The 9585-nt window shown below is 33.2% G+C and overlaps 1 pseudogene; it reads right to left on the reverse strand.

The window, feature by feature from the left end:
- Positions 1–498: 498 nt before the first annotated feature.
- Positions 499–936, reverse strand: LOC150037809 (secreted RxLR effector protein 161 pseudogene; annotated as a pseudogene).
- Positions 937–9585: the final 8649 nt, after the last annotated feature.

A 9585-nucleotide genomic window follows, 5' to 3' on the forward strand; every position in this document is an offset into this window, starting at 1 on the left:
TGAATTCTTTTACTGATGAAGATTGCATATAGTTTTGTTGTTTATAGAAAACTAAGGAAAATGATGATAACTTTCTCTGTTGAATTTTAAATCAGTGGTATTTATAGAGTATACCAGCTGGCCGTTTACAAAGTTAGTTATAAACAAAACAAAAACTGAGGTATTTGAGTCAAAGCTTTTTCAAATTCTCCATCTTGACTCTAATGACTTGCAATCTTCGGATCTTCCTGATTCTGACCGATCTATCTACCTTGTGTCTGGAAGCTCAAAGCCAACCTATTCTAAACATTTAGACAATTTAAGCTTTGAAATAGGTTTTGTTAACATGTCAGCTGCATTGTCTGAAGTATGAACCTTTAAAATTTATATCTCCCCTGTCTCAATTTTATCTCTAATGAAATGATACTTAATATCAATGTGTTTAGTTCTAGTGTGGAATTGTGGATTTTGGGACAAATGGATAGCACTTTGGTTGTCACAGTAGAGTTATACCACTGTTTAATCTATTCCAAAGTCTTTCAGCAATCCCTTGAGCCATAATGCCTCTTTGATTGCTTCTGTTAAAGTCATATATTCAGCTTCTATTGTAGATAAGGCTACTATAGGTTGTAGTGATGCTTTCCAGCTGATTAGATTAGGACCATAAAGGAAAAGGTAATCTGTTAAGGACCTCATTTTGTCCAAATCATCAGCATAGTCAGAATCCGCATATCCATAAAGCTCTAAGTTTGGTTCAGCTGACATTTGGTAGACTAATCTTGAGTTTTTAGACCAAACCAAGTACCTTAGGATCCATTTAGTAGCCTTCCAGTGTCTCTTACCAGGATTAGACACATATCTGCTAACTAAGCTAATTGAATATGAGAGATCAGGTCTGGTAGAAACCATTAAATATATTAGGCTTCCGTCTACTTGACTATAGGGTATGACAGCCATCTATTTCTAATGTTCTTGGTCAAAATTTTAAGGAGAGTTAACTGAGGAAAGCTTAAAGTTTTGAGCAATAGGTAAGCTCACAGGTTTAGCATCATTCATGTTGAACCTTTTAAGGATCTTCTCATAGTAATTGGACTGACCGATGCTTAGCATAGACTTCTTTTTGTTCCTTTGGATCTCTATTCCTAGGACCTTGCTTACTTCTCCTAAGTCCTTCATATCAAACTCTCTTTTTAAGAGGTTTTTAACATGGGTTAGATCTCCTTTGGACCTACCTGCTAGCAACATGTCATCTACATATATGAGTAGGTAAACCCTGTCCTTGTAAGAACCTGTATTTACATAAGCACATATGACAAATGAACTTCTTTTAAATCCAATGCTAGAAATATAGTCATTGAATCTCTTATACCAGCACCTAGGTGATTGTTTTAACCCATATATAGACTTGTTGATTAAGCAAAAAAGATTTTCTTTTCCTTTAACTTCAAATCTTTTAGGTTGTGCCATATAGATTGTCTCCTCTAGATGTCCATAAAGAAAAGCAGTTTTGACATCTAGTTGATACAATTCTAGATTATTTTGAGCAACTAAGGATAGAAGAAGCCTTATGGAGGTTTGTTTGACAATAGGAGAGAAAATTTCAGAGTAGTTTATTCCTTCCCTTTGAGTAAACCCCTTTGCAACCAATCTAGCTTTATACCTAGAATTTTGATCACAGGATATTCCTTCTTTAAGTTTGAAAATCCATTTAAAGGCAACAAGTTTGTAACCCTTTGGTAGAGGAACTAAAGACCAAGTGTCATTCACTTTTAATGAATGCATCTCCTCATTCATTGCTTCAATCCAATCTCTTGCACTAGCACAACTTGTTGTTTCCTTAAAGATTGTTGGTTTTTTGTTAGTAGGAGCTACAACAACATTTAAAACCAGATTTATATAGTTCATTTCAGTATATCTAGCTAGAGGTGTGATAGTTCTCCTTTGTCTATCCCTAAGACATACTGGCTTAAATCAGGTTGCTCACATGCTGTCTCCTCATGTTCCCCTACAACTTCCTCAATTTCTCCTATGTCACTAGGTTGGCTAGACTCTATTGGTTACTCAATTGGTAGCTCTACCTCAATTCCTGTGTTGGATGACTCTCCTTCATCCTCAATCTTTTTCTCCTTTTGCATAAACATCTCCTCTTCCCTAAAGGTAATGTCTCTACTCACTATGAACTTCCTCTCAACCGGATGCCACATTTTAAACCCCTTGACACCCTCTGTAAAGCCTACAAACATGCACTTGACTGCTCTGGCCTTTAACTTTCCCTTATTTTGGTCTGCAAACCCTACACATCCAAAGACCTTGAGGTTATCTAGATTAGGAGGATGATTAGTCCACTTTTCCTCAAGGGTAAACAACTCTAAAGATGTGTGAGAGCACCTATTCAAGGTATACACTGTATAAGTTGCAACTTCTACCCAATAATTTTCCCCTAAGATAGCATCAGAGAGAAAACACCTAACCCTTTCCATTAAGGTTCTATTTAACCTCTCATCAACCCCATTTTATTGAGGTGTATACCTCACTATCCTATGCCTCGTTACACCATTCTCACTACAAAATTTATCAAAGTGTTCATTGCAAAACTCAAGCCCATTATCGGTTCTAAAGTATTTTAACCTTTTAGATGTTTGATTTTCTATCATGGCCTTCCATTCCTTAAACTTCCCAAACACTTGGTCCTTAGTTTTAAAAAAGTATATCCAGCTCTTCCTAGAAAAGTCGTTTATAAAGGTTAGAAAATACTAAGGCTTGATGTAGAAGATGGTCCCCATAGGTGAGAATGGACATAATCCAATGTTCCTTTGATGGTGTGCTGAGATTTTGTGAAACTTTTTCTGGTTGCTTTACCTAGAATGTAGTGTTCATAAAAAGAAAGGTGCTCACTCATACCTTTGGGCAAAATTCCTTGCTTGAACAGTGCTTGCATCCTTTTTTCATTAATATGGGATAGTCTTTTGTGCCACACGTCAGCCTATGTTAAGCTTGTTGTTGAAACCGTATAGGCACTTGTCATCATCTCTACTTCTCTCACAATATAAAGGTCTTTGACCTTCTCACCAACCAACACAACCTTGGAATCCTTGATCATCAAGAACTCCACCTTTTCCTCTGTATTCGCACCCAATAAAGTCCAACATGCCTGGAGATATCAAGTTTCTCTTGAGCAAAGGTACATGTCTCACATTTCTTAGAAGTTTGATTGATCCATCCTTTAGCTTCAAGGATACTGAATCAACCCCTTTGAACTTGCAGGCTTCATTGTTTCCCATGCACATAGATTCTCCATCTACTTCCTTGTGAGTATTAAACCAAGGTCTGAAAGGTGTCATATGATAGGTACAACCAGAGTCAAGTACCCAGTCATACTTCTCAAGATGACTGATTTGGTTGATTTGATTTCTAGTGGAGGCTAAGGCATCAGAATAAAAGTAGGAACCTTCAACCACTTAAGCTTCTGGTTGTTTTCCCTTCTGATCCTTCTCTTTTTCTTGGTTTTTCCTTTTCAAGTTGTAGCAATCTCTCATTAAGTGACCTTTCTTCTTGCAGTAGTTGCATCTCAGCTTAGTTGTAGGTTTTTATTTCCCTAGACTGATTCTGCTTATTCTTCCCCTTAGTAAACAACCCCTCTGCACTAGGCTGCTTCTTCTTGACTGAATGAAGCTCTAACTCTCTAGTTCTTAATGTTGAAATGATGGCATCAGTGGTAACTGATTCTTTGCCATATTTCAAAGCATTCTTCACCTCCTTGTAGGCTTCGGGTAGAGAGTTTAATAACATAAAAGCCTCATTCTCGTCGCCAATTTTCTTGCTAAGGCTCTTGAACTCTGAGACTATCCTCTTGAAATCATCCAAATTATCTGAAAGAGGCTTAGCAAAATACATCTTGAACGTGAAGAACTTCTCCCTTTGATACATCTTGTTGAAGAGATCCTTGGTTGCAAAAAGACCTTCCAGCTTGACTCACATCTTATAGGTCGTGTCTTGATCAAATAATTGTCTAAAAATACTTTCATTGAGATTCAGAACCAGGGTCTCATATGTTCTAAGCTCCATGTCTTCTCTTTCTTGTGCTGATATAGTGGGCGGTAGAGTTTATAAGTCCAAAAGGGCCTTGTGTGCTCTTTGTTGCCCAAGAATGACTTTGATTTTGGCCTTCCATAGGCCAAAATCGCCCTTCCTGTCAAACTTCTCAATCTCATACTTTGCAACAACCATTTCTGATCTGATCGAGTATTGAGTCTTGATTTCTTAAGTATCTTGATACTCTAAGAATGTTGACCTTGATGATCTTTAAAAGCTCTGATACCACAAATTGTTGGGCTAACCGCTCTTCACAAGGCCCAAATACCCAAGATCAATGCTAGAAAGATGAAGAAATGGCTCAGAAATATTCTATCAAATCTTCGATACTCAAAACTTTATGCTTGACGTCTTCCTACTCGATCCTCGATGAGAACTCCCTTCTTCGTCTGACGAGTTTCTGATATATCCTCGATGGTACTCGATGACAACTAAACTAATACTTGATCATACTCGACAGTTCTTGAATGATACTCGGTGCGACTCGAAGGTCAAAACGATGAACTTGAAGCTATTCGATAACGAAGAATGATGCACAGTTGACTCGATATTCAGATTACTCGATGCGATTTGAATGATGAATGAATGGCGCGCGATTTGCAGTAAAGAAAACACTCGTATGAATAAGAAAGATAAGGCAAGAAGATGAAGACACAATATTTACGTGGTTCGGCAAGATTTCCTACGTCCACGGGAAGATCTGAATTCTTTTACTAATGAAGATTGAGTACAGTTTTGTTGTTTGCAAAAAACTAAGGAAAATGATGATAACTCTCTCTGTTGAATTTTAAATCAAGTGATATTTATAGAGTATACCAACTGACCATTTACAAAGTTAGTTATAAACAAAACAAAAACCGAGGTATTTGAGTCAAAGCTTCTTCAATAACAAATCATCAAATAAAAAAAGTAGTATTTGTTTGAAATAAAGTTTAAAATTGAGAAGCATTGCAAATAAGTTTTTAGGGCTTATGTCTAAGAAAATAAATATTATTAAAATCAGAAAAATGATATTTTAGTTTAGAATAAAGCTTGAAATTATTATAAGATAATCACATCATCCAAATCCAAATTAAAAAAAAAAAAAAATTACTACTCAAATTTTCATGAAATAAAAACATTAATAAAACCGAAAGGATAATCAAATCATACAATTCCAAATAAATAAATAAAGATAGATCTTTTGGGTGGTGAAAAAAATTGTATTTTTTAATTCAAAAAGGATTATTATGAAATGATACTCTTGGTTAAAATGAAAGTTTGAAACTCACATCCAAATCAAAAAAAATAAATAAAAAGATTTTTGAAACTAAGATATGATTATCACGAATTTAAAAAAAAATAATGGAAAAAATATTTTCATTTAAATTAAAGTTTAAAATTAGGAGGATATCCAAATAAAAAATATGCATATATTTTTAAAAAAAAAATTAAAAGAGGGTTATCACAAAAAATTGGAAAAAAATGTATTTTTATTTAAATAAAATTTGAAACTAAGAGATAATCAAATCATTCAAATAAAAATAAAAAAGATTTTTTTTTTAACCAAAAGACAATTGTCACGAAATTTTAAAAGACTTAATTTTGTGAAAAAGATAAATTAATCAATATATCTATATATTTTTCATAAGTTATTCATGTTATGAAAATTGAGGAGCACAACGGAATACGGATATGAAAAAATATAATATAATAATATTTTTATATAATAATAATAAATAACTAAAGACTAAAATTATAAAATAAAATAACTAAAACATAAAATAGCCAAAATCATGAAATTGGATAATATGGAAATTAAGACTAAAATTATAAAATAAAATAACTAAAACATAAAATAACCAAAATCATGAAATTGGATAATATGGAAATTGGTGGAAGTGGAATTCTCACCAATGTAGATGTGTTCTTAAGATCCACCAAATGCCACTATTTATAGGCAAAGTGGCAAGTAAGATGTAGACTTAGTGACTTACATAGACACAAACATAAATAACTACATGGCACATGGACAATATGAATGGTGACACATGGCCTTTGGGACACTAAGCAATGGACATCTATTTTCTATTATAATATTCATAATACTCTCCCTTATTTATATGAAATATGCCTCGTTAAAACCTTACTAGAAAAACCCCAATGAGAAAAACCCTAGTGAAGGAAAAAAAGTATATATTTCATATTATACATACTCCTAGAAAAATACAATACATTTACTCTCCCTCATGAAAACATTACTTAAGATCTCTGAGTCGCCGCATTCCATTATTGTGCACCAATATTTCAAAAGTTGCGGTTGGTAATGCCTTTGTAAATAAGTCTGGCAGGTTATCCTTCGAACAAATTTATTGTACAGTGATATCGTCATTTTCTTCAAGATCATGAGTGTAGAAAAACTTCATTGAAATATGTTTTGTTCTAAACTTCATTGAAATATGTTTTGTTCTATCTCCTTTAATATATTCTCATTTGATTTGGGCTATGCAAGTTGTGTTGTCTTCGTATAATATTGTTGGAAGATTTTTATTAGAAGACAAGTCACATGTTTCACGAATGTGTTGAGCCATTGACCTTAGCCATACACTTTCTTGACTAGCCTCGTGAATTGCAAGAATTTCAACATGATTTGAGGAAGTGGCCGTTATAGTCTGTTTCACCAATCGCCATGATATAGCAGTTCCTCCACATGTGAACAAATAACCTATTTGAGATCTAGTTTTGTGTGGATCAAATAAAAATCCAGAATCTGCATAACGAACTAGATCAAATTTTGATTTATTTGAATAAAACAAACTCATATCGATTGTTCCTCAGAGATAACGGAGTATATGCTTAATTTCGTTCCAATGTCTTTTTGTAGGAGAAGAACTATATCTAGCTAATAAATTTACTAAAAATGCAATATATGGTCTTGTATTATTGGCAAGATACATAAGTGCACCAATTGCACTAAGATATGGTACTTCATAACCAAAAGGTTCTTCATTATCTTCTCGAGGTTGAAATATATCTTTCTTTATATCCAATGAAGGGACTTCCATTGAAATATTTAATGGATCTGTTTTGTCCATATAAAATCTTTTCAAAAAAATTTCTGTATAAGTTGACTAATGAATAAATATTCCATTTGCTAAATGTTCAATTTGTAAATCAAGGTAAAATTTTATTTTTCCAATATATTTCATCTCAAATTTTTTCTTAAGATATTCTATTGCCTTTGAAAGTTGTTCAGGAGTTCCAATTATATTCAAGTCATCAACATATACAGTTATAATAGCAAATCCTGATTGTGATTTCTTTATAAAAACACATGGACATATTGGATTATTCTAATATCATTCTTTCAATAAATATCCACTCAGGCGATTGTACCACATCCATCCTGATGGTTTCAATTCATATAGTGATCTCTGTAACTTTATTGAATACCATTCCCGGGAATTTAATGTATATGGTTCAGGTACCTTAAATCCTTCTGGAATTCTCATATAAATATCATTATCAAGAGATCCATAAAAATATGTTGTGACTACATCCATAAGATGCATATCCAGATTTTTATACACAATCAAGCCAATTAGAAATCTTAATATAATTGCATCCACCACTGGAGAATACATCTCCTCAAAATCAATACCAGATCTTTGTAAAAAATCTTGTGAAACTAGTCTTACTTTATATCTTGTGACCTCATTATTTTCATTTCTTTTTCTCACAAATACCCATTTGTATCCCACAGGTTCAACACCTTCTGGTGTTCGGACTACAGGTCTAAAAACTCGATGTTTTGAAAGTGAGTTTAATTCTACCCCGATTGCTTCTTTCCACTGAAACCAATTTTTTCTATATCGACATCCTTCAACAGATTTTGGTTCAGGATCATCATTTTCAAATATAGTATCAAGAGCAACATTATACGTAAAAATGTTGTTAATAATTACATTCGTTTGATTCCATCTTTTTCCTGTCATGACATAGTTTATTGAAATCTCATTATTATCTTTAGGTATTTCAACTTCCTCGCTAGTCATGTCGAGGATTTCTTTATAGGTATTTATACCCTCAACCAAGTCTTTTTCACTATTAATTATTTTTCGTTTTAAAGGATTTTTATCTTTGGAACCCACTGATCTACCACACTTCTGGCGTGTTTTAGAATCATTAATGACAACTTGTTGTGTTGGGATACCAATTTTTTATAGAACATTCGCAGTTGGTATATGTGACTTAGTTACTTTCTTTGCATCTACAAATGCATCTGGTAATTGATTTGCTATATTTTGCAAATGAATTATTTTCTGAACTTCAAGTTCACATTGATCTGTACGGTGATCTAAATGAGACAATAACAATGCATTCCATGTAATTTCTTTTTCCAACTTCTTAATTCCTCCCCCTAATGTCAAAAAATTTGTCTCATTAAAACGACAATCAGCAAATCGTGTAGTAAATATATCACCCGTCAGGGGCTCAAAATATTTAATAATTGATGGGGAATCATATCCAACATATATTCCTAACCTCCTTTGAGAACCCATCTTAGTACATTGTGATGGAGCAATTGGAACATATACTGTACATCCAAAAATTCTCAGATGGGAAATATTTGGCTCACGATCATAAACTAATTGTAATGATAAGTACTTATGATAAGCTACTGGCCTAATACGTACAAGTGACACTGCATGCAAAATAGCATGTCCCCATACAGATGAAGAAGCTTAACTCTCATAAGTAATGGTCTTGCAATTAATTGCAAACGTTTTATAAATGATTCTGCTAAACCATTTTGTATATGAACATGAGCTACAGGATATTAAATTCACCAGCATTATCAAGACGAATGGTCTTAATTGTATAATCAGGAAATTATGCTCTTAACTTAATTATTTGAGCAAGTAATCTTGTAAATGCAAGATTTCAACTTGATAATAAGCATACGTGTGACCATCTACTAGATGCATTTATTAATACGATAAAATATCTAAATGGTCCACTTTGTGGATTAATGGGTCCACATATATCACCATGAATTCGTTCTAAAAATGTGGGTGATTCAGTCCCCACTTTAGATGGTGATGATCTAATTATCAATTCTCCTTGAGAGCAAGCATCACATGATAATTCATTAGATTGAATAATTTTTTAGTTCTTCAATGGGTATCCATCTGAATTTTCAATAATTCTCCTTATCATTATAGATCCTGGATGGCCCAATCGGTCATGCCAAATTGTAAATATGTCTAGATTCATGAACTTCAAGTTCATTGTTGCATATATTTTAATTACCCGTATATGAGTATAGTACAATCCAGAAGATAAAGCAAACAACTCTTCTAATATACGTTTTTCATATGAGACAGTGAATATGATATATAGATATTCCACATTATTCTTACTATCAGTCTCAATATGATAACCATTGCAACGTATATCTTTAAAACTTAGAAGATTTCTCTTTAATTGACTAGAGAACAATGCATTGTCAATTGTAAATTTTATTCCTCTAGG

This window comes from Benincasa hispida, chromosome 2 (genome assembly GCF_027475165.1).
Source record: "Benincasa hispida cultivar pf3 chromosome 2, pf3_genome.v1.1, whole genome shotgun sequence".
Lineage (NCBI taxonomy): Eukaryota > Viridiplantae > Streptophyta > Magnoliopsida > Cucurbitales > Cucurbitaceae > Benincasa > Benincasa hispida.